This window comes from Dendrobates tinctorius, unplaced genomic scaffold, assembly GCF_039654945.1.
Source record: "Dendrobates tinctorius isolate UK_male_01 unplaced genomic scaffold, ASM3965494v1 ptg000099l, whole genome shotgun sequence".
Classification (NCBI taxonomy): Eukaryota; Metazoa; Chordata; class Amphibia; order Anura; family Dendrobatidae; genus Dendrobates; species Dendrobates tinctorius.
In genome coordinates this window covers 9,292,725-9,316,823 of record NW_027361767.1, presented here as the reverse complement: position 1 = coordinate 9,316,823, position 24,099 = coordinate 9,292,725, and the positions used below count along the sequence as shown (strand labels likewise).

Below are 24,099 nucleotides of genomic sequence, written 5' to 3'. Positions count from 1 at the left end.
CTTTTAATCTGAGGGTCCATGGTTCAAGTCCCTGTTCGGGCGTAAGCTTTTAATAAATGGTAATGTTATATAAAATAGGTGAGGTCATCATGGGGGTGCAATGTGGGTGTAACTTGTATGCTGATAAAAGGTCGTGTGGAAGATCTGTGTGGAACTAGAGCGAGTACAAAGAAGGGCAACAACTACAATACCCAGAGAGATTAGCAAAAAAGTATTATTTTGTCTAGAAACTGAGGGGTGATCTCATAACCATGTATAAGTATATAAGGGGACAATACAAATATCTCTCCGAGGATCTGTTTATACCAAGGAAGGTGACGGTCACAAGGGGGCATTCTCTGCATCTGGAGGAGAGAAGGTTTTTCCACCAACATAGAAAAGGATTCTTTACTGGTAGGGCAGGGAGAATCTGGAATTCCTTGTCTGAGGAGGTGGGGATGGCGAACTCAGTCAAGGGGTTCAAGAGAGGCCCGGATGTCTTCCTGGAGCGTAACAATATTGTATCTTGCAGTTATTAGGTTCTTTAGAAGGACGTAGATCTGGGGATTTCTTCTGACGGAATATAGGCTGAACTGGACGGACAAATGTCTTTTTTCGTCCTTGCTAACTACAGCTCTGGCAAAAATTAAGAGACCACTGCAAAATCTTCAGTTTGTCTTAATTTTCTCTTTATAGGTATATTTTTGAGTAAAATGTAAATTGCTCTTATATTCTATAAACTACTGACAACATGTCTTCGAATTTCCAAGCACTAAATTTTGTACTTATTTTCAGAAAATGAAAAATGGTCAAAATAGCAAAAAAAATGCAGTGCTTGCAGACCTCAAATAATGCTACGAAAACAAGTTCATAATTATTTAGAAACAACAATACTAATGTTTTATCTCAGGAAGAGTTCAGAAATCAATATTTTGTGGAATAACCATGATTTTTAATCACAGCTTTCATGTGTCTTGGCATGCTTTCCACCAGTCTTTCACACTGCTTTTGGGTGACATTATGCCACTCCTGGTACAAAAATTTAAGCAGTTCTTCTTTGTTTGATGGCTTGTGACTATCCATCTTCCTCACATTCAAGAGGTTTTCAATGGGGTTCAGGTTTGGAGATTGGGTTGGCCATGACAGCGATTTGAGCTAGTGTTCCTTCATCCACACGTTGGTTTACCTAGCCGTGTGGCATGGTGCATTGTTCTGCTGGAAAAGCCAGTCCTCAGAGTTGGGGAACGTTGCCTGAGCAGAAGGAATCAACTATTTTTCCAGGATAACCTTGTATGTGGCTTGATTCACATGTCCTTCGCAAAGATTAACCTGCCCAATTCAAGCCTGGAAATTATGATTTTTGTGGAACTAGAGCAAGTCCAAAAAGGGGCAACAAAATTTAGTAACGGGATGGAACAATCACGGTACCCAGCGATATTATCAGTCGGTAGAGCATCAGACTTTTAATCTGAGGGTCCATGGTTCAAGTCCCTGTTCGGGCGTAAGCTTTTAATAAATGGTAATGTTATATAAAATAGGTGAGGTCATCATGGGGGTGCAATGTGGGTGTAACTTGTATGCTGATAAAAGGTCGTGTGGAAGATCTGTGTGGAACTAGAGCGAGTACAGTTCTGTGTGGAACTAGAGCGAGTACAAAGAAGGGCAACAACTACAATACCCAGAGAGATTAGCAAAAAAGTATTATTTTGTCTAGAAACTGAGGGGTGATCTCATAACCATGTATAAGTGTATAAGGGGACAATACAAATATCTCTCCGAGGATCTGTTTATACCAAGGAAGGTGACGGTCACAAGGGGGCATTCTCTGCATCTGGAGGAGAGAAGGTTTTTCCACCAACATAGAAAAGGATTCTTTACTGGTAGGGCAGGGAGAATCTGGAATTCCTTGTCTGAGGAGGTGGGGATGGCGAACTCAGTCAAGGGGTTCAAGAGAGGCCCGGATGTCTTCCTGGAGCGTAACAATATTGTATCTTGCAGTTATTAGGTTCTTTAGAAGGACGTAGATCTGGGGATTTCTTCTGACGGAATATAGGCTGAACTGGACGGACAAATGTCTTTTTTCGGCCTTGCTAACTACAGCTCTGGCAAAAATTAAGAGACCACTGCAAAATCTTCAGTTTGTCTTAATTTTCTCTTTATAGGTATATTTTTGAGTAAAATGTAAATTGCTCTTATATTCTATAAACTACTGACAACATGTCTTCGAATTTCCAAGCACTAAATTTTGTACTTATTTTCAGAAAATGAAAAATGGTCAAAATAGCAAAAAAAATGCAGTGCTTGCAGACCTCAAATAATGCTACGAAAACAAGTTCATAATTATTTAGAAACAACAATACTAATGTTTTATCTCAGGAAGAGTTCAGAAATCAATATTTTGTGGAATAACCATGATTTTTAATCACAGCTTTCATGTGTCTTGGCATGCTTTCCACCAGTCTTTCACACTGCTTTTGGGTGACATTATGCCACTCCTGGTACAAAAATTTAAGCAGTTGTTCTTTGTTTGATGGCTTGTGACTATCCATCTTACTCACATTCAAGAGGTTTTCAATGGGGTTCAGGTTTGGAGATTGGGCTGGCCATGACAGCGATTTGAGCTAGTGTTCCTTCATCCACACGTTGGTTTACCTAGCCGTGTGGCATGGTGCATTGTTCTGCTGGAAAAGCCAGTCCTCAGAGTTGGGGAACGTTGCCTGAGCAGAAGGAATCAACTATTTTTCCAGGATAACCTTGTATGTGGCTTGATTCACATGTTCTTCGCAAAGATTAACCTGCCCAATTCAAGCTTGGAAATTATGATTTTTGTGGAACTAGAGCAAGTCCAAAAAGGGGCAACAAAATTTAGTAACGGGATGGAACAATCACGGTACCCAGCGATATTATCAGTCGGTAGAGCATCAGACTTTTAATCTGAGGGTCCATGGTTCAAGTCCCTGTTCGGGCGTAAGCTTTTAATAAATGGTAATGTTATATAAAATAGGTGAGGTCATCATGGGGGTGCAATGTGGGTGTAACTTGTATGCTGATAAAAGGTCGTGTGGAAGATCTGTGTGGAACTAGAGCGAGTACAAAGAAGGGCAACAACTACAATACCCAGAGAGATTAGCAAAAAAGTATTATTTTGTCTAGAAACTGAGGGGTGATCTCATAACCATGTATAAGTATATAAGGGGACAATACAAATATCTCTCCGAGGATCTGTTTATACCAAGGAAGGTGACGGTCACAAGGGGGCATTCTCTGCATCTGGAGGAGAGAAGGTTTTTCCACCAACATAGAAAAGGATTCTTTACTGGTAGGGCAGGGAGAATCTGGAATTCCTTGTCTGAGGAGGTGGGGATGGCGAACTCAGTCAAGGGGTTCAAGAGAGGCCCGGATGTCTTCCTGGAGCGTAACAATATTGTATCTTGCAGTTATTAGGTTCTTTAGAAGGACGTAGATCTGGGGATTTCTTCTGACGGAATATAGGCTGAACTGGACGGACAAATGTCTTTTTTCGTCCTTGCTAACTACAGCTCTGGCAAAAATTAAGAGACCACTGCAAAATCTTCAGTTTGTCTTAATTTTCTCTTTATAGGTATATTTTTGAGTAAAATGTAAATTGCTCTTATATTCTATAAACTACTGACAACATGTCTTCGAATTTCCAAGCACTAAATTTTGTACTTATTTTCAGAAAATGAAAAATGGTCAAAATAGCAAAAAAAATGCAGTGCTTGCAGACCTCAAATAATGCTACGAAAACAAGTTCATAATTATTTAGAAACAACAATACTAATGTTTTATCTCAGGAAGAGTTCAGAAATCAATATTTTGTGGAATAACCATGATTTTTAATCACAGCTTTCATGTGTCTTGGCATGCTTTCCACCAGTCTTTCACACTGCTTTTGGGTGACATTATGCCATTCCTGGTACAAAAATTTAAGCAGTTCTTCTTTGTTTGATGGCTTGTGACTATCCATCTTCCTCACATTCAAGAGGTTTTCAATGGGGTTCAGGTTTGGAGATTGGGCTGGCCATGACAGCGATTTGAGCTAGTGTTCCTTCATCCACACGTTGGTTTACCTAGCCGTGTGGCATGGTGCATTGTTCTGCTGGAAAAGCCAGTCCTCAGAGTTGGGGAACGTTGCCTGAGCAGAAGGAATCAACTATTTTTCCAGGATAACCTTGTATGTGGCTTGATTCACATGTCCTTCGCAAAGATTAACCTGCCCAATTCAAGCCTGGAAATTATGATTTTTGTGGAACTAGAGCAAGTCCAAAAAGGGGCAACAAAATTTAGTAACGGGATGGAACAATCACGGTACCCAGCGATATTATCAGTCGGTAGAGCATCAGACTTTTAATCTGAGGGTCCATGGTTCAAGTCCCTGTTCGGGCGTAAGCTTTTAATAAATGGTAATGTTATATAAAATAGGTGAGGTCATCATGGGGGTGCAATGTGGGTGTAACTTGTATGCTGATAAAAGGTCGTGTGGAAGATCTGTGTGGAACTAGAGCGAGTACAGTTCTGTGTGGAACTAGAGCGAGTACAAAGAAGGGCAACAACTACAATACCCAGAGAGATTAGCAAAAAAGTATTATTTTGTCTAGAAACTGAGGGGTGATCTCATAACCATGTATAAGTATATAAGGGGACAATACAAATATCTCTCCGAGGATCTGTTTATACCAAGGAAGGTGACGGTCACAAGGGGGCATTCTCTGCATCTGGAGGAGAGAAGGTTTTTCCACCAACATAGAAAAGGATTCTTTACTGGTAGGGCAGGTAGAATCTGGAATTCCTTGTCTGAGGAGGTGGGGATGGCGAACTCAGTCAAGGGGTTCAAGAGAGGCCCGGATGTCTTCCTGGAGCGTAACAATATTGTATCTTGCAGTTATTAGGTTCTTTAGAAGGACGTAGATCTGGGGATTTCTTCTGACGGAATATAGGCTGAACTGGACGGACAAATGTCTTTTTTCGGCCTTGCTAACTACAGCTCTGGCAAAAATTAAGAGACCACTGCAAAATCTTCAGTTTGTCTTAATTTTCTCTTTATAGGTATATTTTTGAGTAAAATGTAAATTGCTCTTATATTCTATAAACTACTGACAACATGTCTTCGAATTTCCAAGCACTAAATTTTGTACTTATTTTCAGAAAATGAAAAATGGTCAAAATAGCAAAAAAAATGCAGTGCTTGCAGACCTCAAATAATGCTACGAAAACAAGTTCATAATTATTTAGAAACAACAATACTAATGTTTTATCTCAGGAAGAGTTCAGAAATCAATATTTTGTGGAATAACCATGATTTTTAATCACAGCTTTCATGTGTCTTGGCATGCTTTCCACCAGTCTTTCACACTGCTTTTGGGTGACATTATGCCACTCCTGGTACAAAAATTTAAGCAGTTCTTCTTTGTTTGATGGCTTGTGACTATCCATCTTCCTCACATTCAAGAGGTTTTCAATGGGGTTCAGGTTTGGAGATTGGGCTGGCCATGACAGCGATTTGAGCTAGTGTTCCTTCATCCACACGTTGGTTTACCTAGCCGTGTGGCATGGTGCATTGTTCTGCTGGAAAAGCCAGTCCTCAGAGTTGGGGAACGTTGCCTGAGCAGAAGGAATCAACTATTTTTCCAGGATAACCTTGTATGTGGCTTGATTCACATGTTCTTCGCAAAGATTAACCTGCCCAATTCAAGCCTGGAAATTATGATTTTTGTGGAACTAGAGCAAGTCCAAAAAGGGGCAACAAAATTTAGTAACGGGATGGAACAATCACGGTACCCAGCGATATTATCAGTCGGTAGAGCATCAGACTTTTAATCTGAGGGTCCATGGTTCAAGTCCCTGTTCGGGCGTAAGCTTTTAATAAATGGTAATGTTATATAAAATAGGTGAGGTCATCATGGGGGTGCAATGTGGGTGTAACTTGTATGCTGATAAAAGGTCGTGTGGAAGATCTGTGTGGAACTAGAGCGAGTACAAAGAAGGGCAACAACTACAATACCCAGAGAGATTAGCAAAAAAGTATTATTTTGTCTAGAAACTGAGGGGTGATCTCATAACCATGTATAAGTATATAAGGGGACAATACAAATATCTCTCCGAGGATCTGTTTATACCAAGGAAGGTGACGGTCACAAGGGGGCATTCTCTGCATCTGGAGGAGAGAAGGTTTTTCCACCAACATAGAAAAGGATTCTTTACTGGTAGGGCAGGGAGAATCTGGAATTCCTTGTCTGAGGAGGTGGGGATGGCGAACTCAGTCAAGGGGTTCAAGAGAGGCCCGGATGTCTTCCTGGAGCGTAACAATATTGTATCTTGCAGTTATTAGGTTCTTTAGAAGGACGTAGATCTGGGGATTTCTTCTGACGGAATATAGGCTGAACTGGACGGACAAATGTCTTTTTTCGTCCTTGCTAACTACAGCTCTGGCAAAAATTAAGAGACCACTGCAAAATCTTCAGTTTGTCTTAATTTTCTCTTTATAGGTATATTTTTGAGTAAAATGTAAATTGCTCTTATATTCTATAAACTACTGACAACATGTCTTCGAATTTCCAAGCACTAAATTTTGTACTTATTTTCAGAAAATGAAAAATGGTCAAAATAGCAAAAAAAATGCAGTGCTTGCAGACCTCAAATAATGCTACGAAAACAAGTTCATAATTATTTAGAAACAACAATACTAATGTTTTATCTCAGGAAGAGTTCAGAAATCAATATTTTGTGGAATAACCATGATTTTTAATCACAGCTTTCATGTGTCTTGGCATGCTTTCCACCAGTCTTTCACACTGCTTTTGGGTGACATTATGCCACTCCTGGTACAAAAATTTAAGCAGTTCTTCTTTGTTTGATGGCTTGTGACTATCCATCTTCCTCACATTCAAGAGGTTTTCAATGGGGTTCAGGTTTGGAGATTGGGCTGGCCATGACAGCGATTTGAGCTAGTGTTCCTTCATCCACACGTTGGTTTACCTAGCCGTGTGGCATGGTGCATTGTTCTGCTGGAAAGCCAGTCCTCAGAGTTGGGGAACGTTGCCTGAGCAGAAGGAATCAACTATTTTTCCAGGATAACCTTGTATGTGGCTTGATTCACATGTCCTTCGCAAAGATTAACCTGCCCAATTCAAGCCTGGAAATTATGATTTTTGTGGAACTAGAGCAAGTCCAAAAAGGGGCAACAAAATTTAGTAACGGGATGGAAGAATTATGGTACCCAGCGAGATTATCAATGTAGAGAGCCCGGATATCTCAGTCGGTAGAGCATCAGACTTTTAATCTGAGGGTCCAGGGTTCAAGTCCCTGTTCGGGCATAAGCTTTTAATAAATGGTCATGTTATAGGTAATAGGTGAGGTCATCATGGGGGTGCAATTTTTAATAAATAGTCATGTTATAGGTAATAGGTGAGGTCATCATGGGGGTGCAATGTGGGTGCAATGTGGGTGTAACTTGTATGCTGATAAAAGAAATTATGATCTGTGTGGAACTAGAGCGAGTACAAAGAAGGGCAACAACTACAATACCCAGAATGATTAGCAGAAAAGTATTATTTTGTCTAGAAACTGAGTGGTGATCTCATAACCATGTATAAGTATATAAGGGGACAATACAAATATCTCTCCGAGGATCTGTTTATACCAAGGAAGGTGACGGTCACAAGGGGGCATTCTCTGCATCTGGAGGAGAGAAGGTTTTTCCACCAACATAGAAAAGGATTCTTTACTGGTAGGGCAGGGAGAATCTGGAATTCCTTGTCTGAGGAGGTGGGGATGGCGAACTCAGTCAAGGGGTTCAAGAGAGGCCCGGATGTCTTCCTGGAGCGTAACAATATTGTATCTTGCAGTTATTAGGTACTTTAGAAGGACGTAGATCTGGGGATTTCTTCTGACGGAATATAGGCTGAACTGGACGGACAAATGTCTTTTTTCGGCCTTGCTAACTACAGCTCTGGCAAAAATTAAGAGACCACTGCAAAATCTTCAGTTTGTCTTAATTTTCTCTTTATAGGTATATTTTTGAGTAAAATGTAAATTGCTCTTATATTCTATAAACTACTGACAACATGTCTTCGAATTTCCAAGCACTAAATTTTGTACTTATTTTCAGAAAATGAAAAATGGTCAAAATAGCAAAAAAAATGCAGTGCTTGCAGACCTCAAATAATGCTACGAAAACAAGTTCATAATTATTTAGAAACAACAATACTAATGTTTTATCTCAGGAAGAGTTCAGAAATCAATATTTTGTGGAATAACCATGATTTTTAATCACAGCTTTCATGTGTCTTGGCATGCTTTCCACCAGTCTTTCACACTGCTTTTGGGTGACATTATGCCACTCCTGGTACAAAAATTTAAGCAGTTCTTCTTTGTTTGATGGCTTGTGACTATCCATCTTCCTCACATTCAAGAGGTTTTCAATGGGGTTCAGGTTTGGAGATTGGGCTGGCCATGACAGCGATTTGAGCTAGTGTTCCTTCATCCACAAGTTGGTTTACCTAGCCGTGTGGCATGGTGCATTGTTCTGCTGGAAAAGCCAGTCCTCAGAGTTGGGGAACGTTGCCTGAGCAGAAGGAATCAACTATTTTTCCAGGATAACCTTGTATGTGGCTTGATTCACATGTCCTTCGCAAAGATTAACCTGCCCAATTCAAGCCTGGAAATTATGATTTTTGTGGAACTAGAGCAAGTCCAAAAAGGGGCAACAAAATTTAGTAACGGGATGGAACAATCACGGTACCCAGCGATATTATCAGTCGGTAGAGCATCAGACTTTTAATCTGAGGGTCCATGGTTCAAGTCCCTGTTCGGGCGTAAGCTTTTAATAAATGGTAATGTTATATAAAATAGGTGAGGTCATCATGGGGGTGCAATGTGGGTGTAACTTGTATGCTGATAAAAGGTCGTGTGGAAGATCTGTGTGGAACTAGAGCGAGTACAGTTCTGTGTGTAACTAGAGCGAGTACAAAGAAGGGCAACAACTACAATACCCAGAGAGATTAGCAAAAAAGTATTATTTTGTCTAGAAACTGAGGGGTGATCTCATAACCATGTATAAGTATATAAGGGGACAATACAAATATCTCTCCGAGGATCTGTTTATACCAAGGAAGGTGACGGTCACAAGGGGGCATTCTCTGCATCTGGAGGAGAGAAGGTTTTTCCACCAACATAGAAAAGGATTCTTTACTGGTAGGGCAGGGAGAATCTGGAATTCCTTGTCTGAGGAGGTGGGGATGGCGAACTCAGTCAAGGGGTTCAAGAGAGGCCCGGATGTCTTCCTGGAGCGTAACAATATTGTATCTTGCAGTTATTAGGTTCTTTAGAAGGACGTAGATCTGGGGATTTCTTCTGACGGAATATAGGCTGAACTGGACGGACAAATGTCTTTTTTCGGCCTTGCTAACTACAGCTCTGGCAAAAATTAAGAGACCACTGCAAAATCTTCAGTTTGTCTTAATTTTCTCTTTATAGGTATATTTTTGAGTAAAATGTAAATTGCTCTTATATTCTATAAACTACTGACAACATGTCTTCGAATTTCCAAGCACTAAATTTTGTACTTATTTTCAGAAAATGAAAAATGGTCAAAATAGCAAAAAAATGCAGTGCTTGCAGACCTCAAATAATGCTACGAAAACAAGTTCATAATTATTTAGAAACAACAATACTAATGTTTTATCTCAGGAAGAGTTCAGAAATCAATATTTTGTGGAATAACCATGATTTTTAATCACAGCTTTCATGTGTCTTGGCATGCTTTCCACCAGTCTTTCACACTGCTTTTGGGTGACATTATGCCACTCCTGGTACAAAAATTTAAGCAGTTCTTCTTTGTTTGATAGCTTGTGACTATCCATCTTCCTCACATTCAAGAGGTTTTCAATGGGGTTCAGGTTTGGAGATTGGGCTGGCCATGACAGCGATTTGAGCTAGTGTTCCTTCATCCACAAGTTGGTTTACCTAGCCGTGTGGCATGGTGCATTGTTCTGCTGGAAAAGCCAGTCCTCAGAGTTGGGGAATGTTGCCTGAGCAGAAGGAATCAACTATTTTTCCAGGATAACCTTGTATGTGGCTTGATTCACATGTCCTTCGCAAAGATTAACCTGCCCAATTCAAGCCTGGAAATTATGATTTTTGTGGAACTAGAGCAAGTCCAAAAAGGGGCAACAAAATTTAGTAACGGGATGGAACAATCACGGTACCCAGCGATATTATCAGTCGGTAGAGCATCAGACTTTTAATCTGAGGGTCCATGGTTCAAGTCCCTGTTCGGGCGTAAGCTTTTAATAAATGGTAATGTTATATAAAATAGGTGAGGTCATCATGGGGGTGCAATGTGGGTGTAACTTGTATGCTGATAAAAGGTCGTGTGGAAGATCTGTTTGGAACTAGAGCGAGTACAGTTCTGTGTGGAACTAGAGCGAGTACAAAGAAGGGCAACAACTACAATACCCAGAGAGATTAGCAAAAAAGTATTATTTTGTCTAGAAACAGGGGTGATCTCATAACCATGTATAAGTATATAAGGGGACAATACAAATATCTCTCCGAGGATCTGTTTATACCAAGGAAGGTGACGGTCACAAGGGGGCATTCTCTGCATCTGGAGGAGAGAAGGTTTTTCCACCAACATAGAAAAGGATTCTTTACTGGTAGGGCAGGGAGAATCTGGAATTCCTTGTCTGAGGAGGTGGGGATGGCGAACTCAGTCAAGGGGTTCAAGAGAGGCCCGGATGTCTTCCTGGAGCGTAACAATATTGTATCTTGCAGTTATTAGGTTCTTTAGAAGGACGTAGATCTGGGGATTTCTTCTGACGGAATATAGGCTGAACTGGACGGACAAATGTCTTTTTTCGGCCTTGCTAACTACAGCTCTGGCAATAATTAAGAGACCACTGCAAAATCTTCAGTTTGTCTTAATTTTCTCTTTATAGGTATATTTTTGAGTAAAATGTAAATTGCTCTTATATTCTATAAACTACTGACAACATGTCTTCGAATTTCCAAGCACTAAATTTTGTACTTATTTTCAGAAAATGAAAAATGGTCAAAATAGCAAAAAAAATGCAGTGCTTGCAGACCTCAAATAATGCTACGAAAACAAGTTCATAATTATTTAGAAACAACAATACTAATGTTTTATCTCAGGAAGAGTTCAGAAATCAATATTTTGTGGAATAACCATGATTTTTAATCACAGCTTTCATGTGTCTTGGCATGCTTTCCACCAGTCTTTCACACTGCTTTTGGGTGACATTATGCCACTCCTGGTACAAAAATTTAAGCAGTTCTTCTTTGTTTGATGGCTTGTGACTATCCATCTTCCTCACATTCAAGAGGTTTTCAATGGGGTTCAGGTTTGGAGATTGGGCTGGCCATGACAGCGATTTGAGCTAGTGTTCCTTCATCCACACGTTGGTTTACCTAGCCGTGTGGCATGGTGCATTGTTCTGCTGGAAAAGCCAGTCCTCAGAGTTGGGGAACGTTGCCTGAGCAGAAGGAATCAACTATTTTTCCAGGATAACCTTGTATGTGGCTTGATTCACATGTTCTTCGCAAAGATTAACCTGCCCAATTCAAGCCTGGAAATTATGATTTTTGTGGAACTAGAGCAAGTCCAAAAAGGGGCAACAAAATTTAGTAACGGGATGGAACAATCACGGTACCCAGCGATATTATCAGTCGGTAGAGCATCAGACTTTTAATCTGAGGGTCCATGGTTCAAGTCCCTGTTCGGGCGTAAGCTTTTAATAAATGGTAATGTTATATAAAATAGGTGAGGTCATCATGGGGGTGCAATGTGGGTGTAACTTGTATGCTGATAAAAGGTCGTGTGGAAGATCTGTGTGGAACTAGAGCGAGTACAGTTCTGTGTGTAACTAGAGCGAGTACAAAGAAGGGCAACAACTACAATACCCAGAGAGATTAGCAAAAAAGTATTATTTTGTCTAGAAACTGAGGGGTGATCTCATAACCATGTATAAGTATATAAGGGGAAAATACAAATATCTCTCCGAGGATCTGTTTATACCAAGGAAGGTGACGGTCACAAGGGGGCATTCTCTGCATCTGGAGGAGAGAAGGTTTTTCCACCAACATAGAAAAGGATTCTTTACTGGTAGGGCAGGGAGAATCTGGAATTCCTTGTCTGAGGAGGTGGGGATGGCGAACTCAGTCAAGGGGTTCAAGAGAGGCCCGGATGTCTTCCTGGAGCGTAACAATATTGTATCTTGCAGTTATTAGGTTCTTTAGAAGGACGTAGATCTGGGGATTTCTTCTGACGGAATATAGGCTGAACTGGACGGACAAATGTCTTTTTTCGTCCTTGCTAACTACAGCTCTGGCAAAAATTAAGAGACCACTGCAAAATCTTCAGTTTGTCTTAATTTTCTCTTTATAGGTATATTTTTGAGTAAAATGTAAATTTCTCTTATATTCTATAAACTACTGACAACATGTCTTCGAATTTCCAAGCACTAAATTTTGTACTTATTTTCAGAAAATGAAAAATGGTCAAAATAGCAAAAAAAATGCAGTGCTTGCAGACCTCAAATAATGCTACGAAAACAAGTTCATAATTATTTAGAAACAACAATGCTAATGTTTTATCTCAGGAAGAGTTCAGAAATCAATATTTTGTGGAATAACCATGATTTTTAATCACAGCTTTCATGTGTCTTGGCATGCTTTCCACCAGTCTTTCACACTGCTTTTGGGTGACATTATGCCATTCCTGGTACAAAAATTTAAGCAGTTCTTCTTTGTTTGATGGCTTGTGACTATCCATCTTCCTCACATTCAAGAGGTTTTCAATGGGGTTCAGGTTTGGAGATTGGGCTGGCCATGACAGCGATTTGAGCTAGTGTTCCTTCATCCACACGTTGGTTTACCTAGCCATGTGGCATGGTGCATTGTTCTGCTGGAAAAGCCAGTCCTCAGAGTTGGGGAACGTTGCCTGAGCAGAAGTAATCAACTATTTTTCCAGGATAACCTTGTATGTGGCTTGATTCACATGTCCTTCGCAAAGATTAACCTGCCCAATTCAAGCCTGGAAATTATGATTTTTGTGGAACTAGAGCAAGTCCAAAAAGGGGCAACAAAATTTAGTAACGGGATGGAAGAATTACGGTACCCAGCGAGATTATCAATGTAGAAAGCCCGGATAGCTCAGTCGGTAGAGCATCAGACTTTTAATCTGAGGGTCTAGGTTTCAAGTCCCTGTTCGGGCAAAAGCTTTTTAATAAATGGTAATGTTATGTAAAATAGGTGAGGTCATCATGGGGGTGCAATGTGGGTGTAACTTGTATGCTGATAAAAGGAATTATGATCTGTGTGGAACTAGAGCGAGTATAAAGAAGGGCAACAACTACAATACCCAGAGAGATTAGCAAAAAAGTATTATTTTGTCTAGAAACTGAGTGGTGATCTCATAACCATGTATAAGTATATAAGGGGACAATACAAATATCTCTCCGAGGATCTGTTTATACCAAGGAAGGTGACGGTCACAAGGGGGCATTCTCTGCATCTGGAGGAGAGAAGGTTTTTCCACCAACATAGAAAAGGATTCTTTACTGGTAGGGCAGGGAGAATCTGGAATTCCTTGTCTGAGGAGGTGGGGATGGCGAACTCAGTCAAGGGGTTCAAGAGAGGCCCGGATGTCTTCCTGGAGCGTAACAATATTGTATCTTGCAGTTATTAGGTTCTTTAGAAGGACGTAGATCTGGGGATTTCTTCTGACGGAATATAGGCTGAACTGGACGGACAAATGTCTTTTTTCGTCCTTGCTAACTACAGCTCTGGCAAAAATTAAGAGACCACTGCAAAATCTTCAGTTTGTCTTAATTTTCTCTTTATAGGTATATTTTTGAGTAAAATGTAAATTGCTCTTATATTCTATAAACTACTGACAACATGTCTTCGAATTTCCAAGCACTAAATTTTGTACTTATTTTCAGAAAATGAAAAATGGTCAAAATAGCAAAAAAAATGCAGTGCTTGCAGACCTCAAATAATGCTACGAAAACAAGTTCATAATTATTTAGAAACAACAATACTAATGTTTTATCTCAGGAAGAGTTCAGAAATCAATATTTTGTGGAATAACCATGATTTTTAATCACAGCTTTCATGTGTCTTGGCATGCTTTCCACCAGTCTTTCACACTGCTTTTGGGTGACATTATGCCACTCCTGGTACAAAAATTTAAGCAGTTCTTCTTTGTTTGATGGCTTGTGACTATCCATCTTCCTCACATTCAAGAGGTTTTCAATGGGGTTCAGGTTTGGAGATTGGGTTGGCAATGACAGCGATTTGAGCTAGTGTTCCTTCATCCACACGTTGGTTTACCTAGCCGTGTGGCATGGTGCATTGTTCTGCTGGAAAAGCAAGTCCTCAGAGTTGGGGAACGTTGCCTGAGCAGAAGGAATCAACTATTTTTCCAGGATAACCTTGTATGTGGCTTGATTCACATGTCCTTCGCAAAGATTAACCTGCCCAATTCAAGCCTGGAAATTATGATTTTTGTGGAACTAGAGCAAGTTCAAAAAGGGGCAACAAAATTTAGTAACGGGATGGAACAATCACGGTACCCAGCGATATTATCAGTCGGTAGAGCATCAGACTTTTAATCTGAGGGTCCATGGTTCAAGTCCCTGTTCGGGCGTAAGCTTTTAATAAATGGTAATGTTATATAAAATAGGTGAGGTCATCATGGGGGTGCAATGTGGGTGTAACTTGTATGCTGATAAAAGGTCGTGTGGAAGATCTGTGTGGAACTAGAGCGAGTACAGTTCTGTGTGGAACTAGAGCGAGTACAAAGAAGGGCAACAACTACAATACCCAGAGAGATTAGCAAAAAAGTATTATTTTGTCTAGAAACTGAGGGGTGATCTCATAACCATGTTTAAGTATATAAGGGGACAATACAAATATCTCTCCGAGGATCTGTTTATACCAAGGAAGGTGACGGTCACAAGGGGGCATTCTCTGCATCTGGAGGAGAGAAGGTTTTTCCACCAACATAGAAAAGGATTCTTTACTGGTAGGGCAGGGAGAATCTGGAATTCCTTGTCTGAGGAGGTGGGGATGGCGAACTCAGTCAAGGGGTTCAAGAGAGGCCCGGATGTCTTCCTGGAGCGTAACAATATTGTATCTTGCAGTTATTAGGTTCTTTAGAAGGACGTAGATCTGGGGATTTCTTCTGACGGAATATAGGCTGAACTGGACGGACAAATGTCTTTTTTCGGCCTTGCTAACTACAGCTCTGGCAAAAATTAAGAGACCACTGCAAAATCTTCAGTTTGTCTTAATTTTCTCTTTATAGGTATATTTTTGAGTAAAATGTAAATTGCTCTTATATTCTATAAACTACTGACAACATGTCTTCGAATTTCCAAGCACTAAATTTTGTACTTATTTTCAGAAAATGAAAAATGGTCAAAATAGCAAAAAAAATGCAGTGCTTGCAGACCTCAAATAATGCTATGAAAACAAGTTCATAATTATTTAGAAACAACAATACTAATGTTTTATCTCAGGAAGAGTTCAGAAATCAATATTTTGTGGAATAACCATGATTTTTAATCACAGCTTTCATGTGTCTTGGCATGCTTTCCACCAGTCTTTCACACTGCTTTTGGGTGACATTATGCCACTCCTGGTACAAAAATTTAAGCAGTTCTTCTTTGTTTGATGGCTTGTGACTATCCATCTTCCTCACATTCAAGAGGTTTTCAATGGGGTTCAGGTTTGGAGATTGGGCTGGCCATGACAGCGATTTGAGCTAGTGTTCCTTCATCCACACGTTGGTTTACCTAGCCGTGTGGCATGGTGCATTGTTCTGCTGGAAAAGCCAGTCCTCAGAGTTGGGGAACGTTGCCTGAGCAGAAGGAATCAACTATTTTTCCAGGATAACCTTGTATGTGGCTTGATTCACATGTTCTTCGCAAAGATTAAGCTGCCCAATTCAAGCCTGGAAATTATGATTTTTGTGGAACTAGAGCAAGTCCAAAAAGGAGCAACAAAATTTAGTAACGGGATGGAACAATCACGGTACCCAGCGATATTATCAGTCGGTAGAGCATCAGACTTTTAATCTGAGGGTCCAGGGTTCAAGTCCCTGTTCGGGCGTAAGCTTTTAATAAATGGTAATGTTATGTAAAATAGGTGAGGTCATCATGGGGGTGCAATGTGGGTGTAACTTGTATGCTGATAAAAGGTCTAAAGAAATTATGATGTGTGTGGAACTAGAGCGAGTACAAAGAAGGGCAACAACTACAATACCCAGAGAGATTAGCAAAAAAGTATTATTTAGTCTAGAAACTGAGGGGTGATCTCATAACCATGCATAAGTATATAAGGGGACAATACAAATATCTCTCCGAGGATCTGTTTATACCAAGGAAGGTGACGGTCACAAGGGGGCATTCTCTGCATCTGGAGGAGAGAAGGTTTTTCCACCAACATAGAAAAGGATTCTTTACTGGTAGGGCAGGGAGAATCTGGAATTCCTTGTCTGAGGAGGTGGGGATGGCGAACTCAGTCAAGGGGTTCAAGAGAGGCCCGGATGTCTTCCTGGAGCGTAACAATATTGTATCTTGCAGTTATTAGGTTCTTTAGAAGGACGTAGATCTGGGGATTTCTTCTGACGGAATATAGGCTGAACTGGACGGACAAATGTCTTTTTTCGGCCTTGCTAACTACAGCTCTGGCAAAAATTAAGAGACCACTGCAAAATCTTCAGTTTGTCTTAATTTTCTCTTTATAAGTATATTTTTGAGTAAAATGTAAATTGCTCTTATATTCTATAAACTACTGACAACATGTCTTCGAATTTCCAAGCACTAAATTTTGTACTTATTTTCAGAAAATGAAAAATGGTCAAAATAGCAAAAAAAATGCAGTGCTTGCAGACCTCAAATAATGCTACGAAAACAAGTTCATAATTATTTAGAAACAACAATACTAATGTTTTATCTCAGGAAGAGTTCAGAAATCAATATTTTGTGGAATAACCATGATTTTTAATCACAGCTTTCATGTGTCTTGGCATGCTTTCCACCAGTCTTTCACACTGCTTTTGGGTGACATTATGCCACTCCTGGTACAAAAATTTAAGCAGTTGTTCTTTGTTTGATGGCTTGTGACTATCCATCTTCCTCACATTCAAGAGGTTTTCAATGGGGTTCAGGTTTGGAGATTGGGCTGGCCATGACAGCGATTTGAGCTAGTGTTCCTTCATCCACACGTTGGTTTACCTAGCCGTGTGGCATGGTGCATTGTTCTGCTGGAAAAGCCAGTCCTCAGAGTTGGGGAACGTTGCCTGAGCAGAAGGAATCAACTATTTTTCCAGGATAACCTTGTATGTGGCTTGATTCACATGTCCTTCGCAAAGATTAACCTGCCCAATTCAAGCCTGGAAATTATGATTTTTGTGGAACTAGAGCAAGTCCAAAAAGGGGCAACAAAATTTAGTAACGGGATGGAAGAATTACGGTACCCAGCGAGATTATCAATGTAGAGACTTTTAATCTGAGGGTCCAGGGTTCAAGTCCCTGTTCGGGCGTAAGCTTTTAATAAATGGTAATGTTATGTAAAAAAGGTGAGGTCATCATGGGGGTGCAATGTGGGTGTAACTTGTATGCTGATAAAAGGTCTAAAGAAATTATGATCTGTGTGGAACTAGAGCGAGTACAAAGAAGGGCAACAACTACAATACCCAGAGAGATTAGCAAAAAAGTATTATTTTGTCTAGAAACTGAGGGGTGATCTCATAACCATGTATAAGTATATAAGGGGACAATACAAATATCTCTCCGAGGATATGTTTATACCAAGGAAGGTGACGGTCACAAGGGGGCATTCTCTGCATCTGGAGGAGAGAAGGTTTTTCCACCAACATAGAAAAGGATTCTTTACTGGTAGGGCAGGGAGAATCTGGAATTCCTTGTCTGAGGAGGTGGGGATGGCGAACTCAGTCAAGGGGTTCAAGAGAGGCCCGGATGTCTTCCTGGAGCGTAACAATATTGTATCTTGCAGTTATTAGGTTCTTTAGAAGGACGTAGATCTGGGGATTTCTTCTGACGGAATATAGGCTGAACTGGACGGACAAATGTCTTTTTTCGGCCTTGCTAACTACAGCTCTGGCAAAAATTAAGAGACCACTGCAAAATCTTCAGTTTGTCTTAATTTTCTCTTTATAGGTATATTTTTGAGTAAAATGTAAATTGCTCTTATATTCTATAAACTACTGACAACATGTCTTCGAATTTCCAAGCACTAAATTTTGTACTTATTTTCAGAAAATGAAAAATGGTCAAAATAGCAAAAAAAATGCAGTGCTTGCAGACCTCAAATAATGCTACGAAAACAAGTTCATAATTATTTAGAAACAACAATACTAATGTTTTATCTCAGGAAGAGTTCAGAAATCAATATTTTGTGGAATAACCATGATTTTTAATCACAGCTTTCATGTGTCTTGGCATGCTTTCCACCAGTCTTTCACACTGCTTTTGGGTGACATTATGCCACTCCTGGTACAAAAATTTAAGCAGTTCTTCTTTGTTTGATGGCTTGTGACTATCCATCTTCCTCACATTCAAGAGGTTTTCAATGGGGTTCAGGTTTGGAGATTGGGCTGGCCATGACAGCGATTTGAGCTAGTGTTCCTTCATCCACACGTTGGTTTACCTAGCCGTGTGGCATGGTGCATTGTTCTGCTGGAAAAGCCAGTCCTCAGAGTTGGGGAACGTTGCCTGAGCAGAAGGAATCAACTATTTTTCCAGGATAACCTTGTATGTGGCTTGATTCACATGTCCTTCGCAAAGATTAACCTGCCCAATTCAAGCCTGGAAATTATGATTTTTGTGGAACTAGAGCAAGTCCAAAAAGGGGCAACAAAATTTAGTAACGGGATGGAAGAATTACGGTACCCAGCGAGATTATCAATGTAGAGACTTTTAATCTGAGGGTCCAGGGTTCAAGTCCCTGTTCGGGCGTAAGCTTTTAATAAATGGTAATGTTATGTAAAATAGGTGAGGTCATCATGGGGGTGCAATGTGGGTGTAACTTGTATGCTGATAAAAGGTCTAAAGAAATTATGATCTGTGTGGAACTAGAGCGAGTACAAAGAAGGGCAACAACTACAATACCCAGAGAGATTAGCAAAAAAGTATTATTTTGTCTAGAAACTGAGGGGTGATCTCATAACCATGTATAAGTATATAAGGAGACAATACAAATATCTCTCCGAGGATCTGTTTATACCAAGGAAGGTGACGGTCACAAGGGGGCATTCTCTGCATCTGGAGGAGAGAAGGTTTTTCCACCAACATAGAAAAGGATTCTTTACTGGTAGGGCAGGGAGAATCTGGAATTCCTTGTCTGAGGAGGTGGGGATGGCGAACTCAGTCAAGGGGTTCAAGAGAGGCCCGGATGTCTTCCTGGAGCGTAACAATATTGTATCTTGCAGTTATTAGGTTCTTTAGAAGGATGTAGATCTGGGGATTTCTTCTGACGGAATATAGGCTGAACTGGACGGACAAATGTCTTTTTTCGGCCTTGCTAACTACAGCTCTGGCAAAAATTAAGAGACCACTGCAAAATCTTCAGTTTGTCTTAATTTTCTCTTTATAGGTATATTTTTGAGTAAAATGTAAATTGCTCTTATATTCTATAAACTACTGACAACATGTCTTCGAATTTCCAAGCACTAAATTTTGTACTTATTTTCAGAAAATGAAAAATGGTCAAAATAGCAAAAAAAATGCAGTGCTTGCAGACCTCAAATAATGCTACGAAAACAAGTTCATAATTATTTAGAAACAACAATACTAATGTTTTATCTCAGGAAGAGTTCAGAAATCAATATTTTGTGGAATAACCATGATTTTTAATCACAGCTTTCATGTGTCTTGGCATGCTTTCCACCAGTCTTTCACACTGCTTTTGGGTGACATTATGCCACTCCTGGTACAAAAATTTAAGCAGTTCTTCTTTGTTTGATGGCTTGTGACTATCCATCTTCCTCACATTCAAGAGGTTTTCAATGGGGTTCAGGTTTGGAGATTGGGCTGGCCATGACAGCGATTTGAGCTAGTGTTCCTTCATCCACACGTTGGTTTACCTAGCCGTGTGGCATGGTGCATTGTTCTGCTGGAAAGCCAGTCCTCAGAGTTGGGGAACGTTGCCTGAGCAGAAGGAATCAACTATTTTTCCAGGATAACCTTGTATGTGGCTTGATTCACATGTCCTTCGCAAAGATTAACCTGCCCAATTCAAGCCTGGAAATTATGATTTTTGTGGAACTAGAGCAAGTCCAAAAAGGGGCAACAAAATTTAGTAACGGGATGGAACAATTACGGTACCCAGCGATATTATCAGTCGGTAGAGCATCAGACTTTTAATCTGAGGGTCCAGGGTTCAAGTCCCTGTTCGGGCGTAAGCTTTTAATAAATGGTAATGTTATGTAAAATAGGTGAGGTCATCATGGGGGTGCAATGTGGGTGTAACTTGTATGCTGATAAAAGGTCTAAAGAAATTATGATCTGTGTGGAACTAGAGCGAGTACAAAGAAGGGCAACAACTACAATACCCAGAGAGATTAGCAAAAAAGTATTATTTTGTCTAGAAACTGAGGGGTGATCTCATAACCATGTATAAGTATATAAGGGGACAATACAAATATCTCTCCGAGGATCAGTTTATACGGTCACAAGGGGGCATTCTCTGCATCTGGAGGAGAGACGGTTTTTCCACCAACATAGAAAAGGATTCTTTACTGGTAGGGCAGGGAGAATCTGGAATTCCTTGTCTGAGGAGGTGGGGATGGCGAACTCAGTCAAGGGGTTCAAGAGAGGCCCGGATGTCTTCCTGGAGCGTAACAATATTGTATCTTGCAGTTATTAGGTTCTTTAGAAGGACGTAGATCTGGGGATTTCTTCTGACGGAATATAGGCTGAACTGGACGGACAAATGTCTTTTTTCGGCCTTGCTAACTACAGCTCTGGCAAAAATTAAGAGACCACTGCAAAATCTTCAGTTTGTCTTAATTTTCTCTTTATAGGTATATTTTTGAGTAAAATGTAAATTGCTCTTATATTCTATAAACTACTGACAACATGTCTTCGAATTTCCAAGCACTAAATTTTGTACTTATTTTCAGAAAATGAAAAATGGTCAAAATAGCAAAAAAAATGCAGTGCTTGCAGACCTCAAATAATGCTACGAAAACAAGTTCATAATTATTTAGAAACAACAATACTAATGTTTTATCTCAGGAAGAGTTCAGAAATCAATATTTTGTGGAATAACCATGATTTTTAATCACAGCTTTCATGTGTCTTGGCATGCTTTCCACCAGTCTTTCACACTGCTTTTGGGTGACATTATGCCACTCCTGGTACAAAAATTTAAGCAGTTCTTCTTTGTTTGATGGCTTGTGACTATCCATCTTCCTCACATTCAAGAGGTTTTCAATGGGGTTCAGGTTTGGAGATTGGGCTGGCCATGACAGCGATTTGAGCTAGTGTTCCTTCATCCACACGTTGGTTTACCTAGCCGTGTGGCATGGTGCATTGTTCTGCTGGAAAAGCCAGTCCTCAGAGTTGGGGAACGTTGCCTGAGCAGAAGGAATCAACTATTTTTCCAGGATAACCTTGTATGTGGCTTGATTCACATGTCCTTCGCAAAGATTAACCTGCCCAATTCAAGCCTGGAAATTATGATTTTTGTGGAACTAGAGCAAGTCCAAAAAGGGGCAACAAAATTTAGTAACGGGATGGAAGAATTACGGTACCCAGCGAGATTATCAATGTAGAGACTTTTAATCTGAGGGTCCAGGGTTCAAGTCCCTGTTCGGGCGTAAGCTTTTAATAAATGGTAATGTTATGTAAAATAGGTGAGGTCATCATGGGGGTGCAATGTGGGTGTAACTTGTATGCTGATAAAAGGTCTAAAGAAATTATGATCTGTGTGGAACTAGAGCGAGTACAAAGAAGGGCAACAACTACAATACCCAGAGAGATTAGCAAAAAAGTATTATTTTGTCTAGAAACTGAGGGGTGATCTCATAACCATGTATAAGTATATAAGGAGACAATACAAATATCTCTCCGAGGATCTGTTTATACCAAGGAAGGTGACGGTCACAAGGGGGCATTCTCTGCATCTGGAGGAGAGAAGGTTTTTCCACCAACATAGAAAAGGATTCTTTACTGGTAGGGCAGGGAGAATCTGGAATTCCTTGTCTGAGGAGGTGGGGATGGCGAACTCAGTCAAGGGGTTCAAGAGAGGCCCGGATGTCTTCCTGGAGCGTAACAATATTGTATCTTGCAGTTATTAGGTTCTTTAGAAGGATGTAGATCTGGGGATTTCTTCTGACGGAATATAGGCTGAACTGGACGGACAAATGTCTTTTTTCGGCCTTGCTAACTACAGCTCTGGCAAAAATTAAGAGACCACTGCAAAATCTTCAGTTTGTCTTAATTTTCTCTTTATAGGTATATTTTTGAGTAAAATGTAAATTGCTCTTATATTCTATAAACTACTGACAACATGTCTTCGAATTTCCAAGCACTAAATTTTGTACTTATTTTCAGAAAATGAAAAATGGTCAAAATAGCAAAAAAAATGCAGTGCTTGCAGACCTCAAATAATGCTACGAAAACAAGTTCATAATTATTTAGAAACAACAATACTAATGTTTTATCTCAGGAAGAGTTCAGAAATCAATATTTTGTGGAATAACCATGATTTTTAATCACAGCTTTCATGTGTCTTGGCATGCTTTCCACCAGTCTTTCACACTGCTTTTGGGTGACATTATGCCACTCCTGGTACAAAAATTTAAGCAGTTCTTCTTTGTTTGATGGCTTGTGACTATCCATCTTCCTCACATTCAAGAGGTTTTCAATGGGGTTCAGGTTTGGAGATTGGGCTGGCCATGACAGCGATTTGAGCTAGTGTTCCTTCATCCACACGTTGGTTTACCTAGCCGTGTGGCATGGTGCATTGTTCTGCTGGAAAGCCAGTCCTCAGAGTTGGGGAACGTTGCCTGAGCAGAAGGAATCAACTATTTTTCCAGGATAACCTTGTATGTGGCTTGATTCACATGTCCTTCGCAAAGATTAACCTGCCCAATTCAAGCCTGGAAATTATGATTTTTGTGGAACTAGAGCAAGTCCAAAAAGGGGCAACAAAATTTAGTAACGGGATGGAACAATTACGGTACCCAGCGATATTATCAGTCGGTAGAGCATCAGACTTTTAATCTGAGGGTCCAGGGTTCAAGTCCCTGTTCGGGCGTAAGCTTTTAATAAATGGTAATGTTATGTAAAATAGGTGAGGTCATCATGGGGGTGCAATGTGGGTGTAACTTGTATGCTGATAAAAGGTCTAAAGAAATTATGATCTGTGTGGAACTAGAGCGAGTACAAAGAAGGGCAACAACTACAATACCCAGAGAGATTAGCAAAAAAGTATTATTTTGTCTAGAAACTGAGGGGTGATCTCATAACCATGTATAAGTATATAAGGGGACAATACAAATATCTCTCCGAGGATCAGTTTATACGGTCACAAGGGGGCATTCTCTGCATCTGGAGGAGAGAAGGTTTTTCCACCAACATAGAAAAGGATTCTTTACTGGTAGGGCAGGGAGAATCTGGAATTCCTTGTCTGAGGAGGTGGGGATGGCGAACTCAGTCAAGGGGTTCAAGAGAGGCCCGGATGTCTTCCTGGAGCGTAACAATATTGTATCTTGCAGTTATTAGGTTCTTTAGAAGGACGTAGATCTGGGGATTTCTTCTGACGGAATATAGGCTGAACTGGACGGACAAATGTCTTTTTTCGGCCTTGCTAACTACAGCTCTGGCAAAAATTAAGAGACCACTGCAAAATCTTCAGTTTGTCTTAATTTTCTCTTTATAGGTATATTTTTGAGTAAAATGTAAATTGCTCTTATATTCTATAAACTACTGACAACATGTCTTCGAATTTCCAAGCACTAAATTTTGTACTTATTTTCAGAAAATGAAAAATGGTCAAAATAGCAAAAAAAATGCAGTGCTTGCAGACCTCAAATAATGCTACGAA

The 24,099-nt window shown here is 40.1% G+C and overlaps 2 non-coding genes across 2 annotated transcripts; both read left to right on the top strand.

Moving 5' to 3' along the window:
- The first annotated feature begins 7,240 nt into the window (after window positions 1-7,240).
- On the top strand, window positions 7,241-7,313 carry TRNAK-UUU (transfer RNA lysine (anticodon UUU)). Its single transcript has one exon. It is a non-coding gene; the product is annotated as a tRNA-Lys (tRNA).
- A 5,846-nt stretch (window positions 7,314-13,159) lies between these two features.
- On the top strand, window positions 13,160-13,232 carry TRNAK-UUU (transfer RNA lysine (anticodon UUU)). The gene has a single exon. It is a non-coding gene; the product is annotated as a tRNA-Lys (tRNA).
- Window positions 13,233-24,099: the final 10,867 nt, after the last annotated feature.